Genomic DNA, 1,157 nt, shown 5'->3' with positions numbered 1-1,157 from the left:
GGCCTGCTACTCTGTGCTACGCCCGTGCTTACCTTGCTCCCAAAGACCTGGTCCCTCTCGGTAGGGTAACAAGGGAACGTGTTCAGTGCAGATCAGTGAGTAAGCACAAGCCCGCCTTGTTTCAGTACCTAATAGACTTTAATAGAGCTGAAAAGGCAAATAGATGACTCCACAGTCATAGTGGGAGACTTTAATACACCACTTTCAGTTAAAGAAACTCAACAAAGATGCAGAAGAGCTAAACAATACAGTCTACCAACTTGACCTTACAGACACCTGCAGAGGAGTTCACCCAACAATAGCACAATATACATTCTTTTCCAGTGTGCATGGAACATTTTGCATGATAGACCATACGGTAGGCCATAAAGCAAGCCTTAATAAATTTTAAAACACTGAAATACTACAAAGGGTGTTCTCATCTCATAATGCTATCAAATTAGAAATCAACAATAGGAAGATCAACAGAAAAAGAGTAAACACATGGAAACTGAATGACACCATCCTTAAGAAAGACTGGGTAAGAGAAGAAATAAAAATTGAAATTCAAAAATTCCTTGAATCAAACGAGAAGGAAACCACAACATAGCAAAATCTTTGGGACACAGCAAAAGCAGTAATCAGAGGCAAATTTATAGCAATAAATTCACACATCAAAAAAGAATGAGCCAAACTCAACACTTTAAATCAGCATCTCTCACAATTAGAAAAAGAACAGCAAGAAAAGCCTATAGTCATCAGAAGAAAGGAAGTCATCAAGATTCAAGCAGAAATCAATGAAGCAGAAAATAGAAAACAACAGAAAAAAATCAAGACCAGAAGTTGGTTTTTTGAAAAAAATAATAAAATTGACAAACCACTGGCAAATTTAACAAAGGAAAAGAGGGAGAGAATACAAGTAACACAATAACAAATGAAACGGGTGGTGTCACAACAAAACCAACTGAAATAAAAAGGATAATATCCAGATACTATGAAGAACCGTACTCCAAAAATTTGAAAATATGGAAGAAATGGGCAGATCTCTAGAAACACATCACTTACCTAAACTAACACAGACTGATGTGGAAAAGTTGAACAGATCCATAACAAAAGAAGAAATTGAACAGGTCATCAAAAAATTACCAACTAAAAAAAGTCCTGGCCCAGACGGTTTC

The sequence above is a fragment of the Orycteropus afer genome, unplaced genomic scaffold (assembly GCF_000298275.1).
Source record: "Orycteropus afer afer isolate SDZICR_OR568_19922 unplaced genomic scaffold, OryAfe1.0 scaffold00002, whole genome shotgun sequence".
NCBI classification, from domain to species: domain Eukaryota; kingdom Metazoa; phylum Chordata; class Mammalia; order Tubulidentata; family Orycteropodidae; genus Orycteropus; species Orycteropus afer.
The sequence above is the reverse complement of the archived record's forward strand: the minus strand, read 5'-3'. Positions refer to the sequence as shown.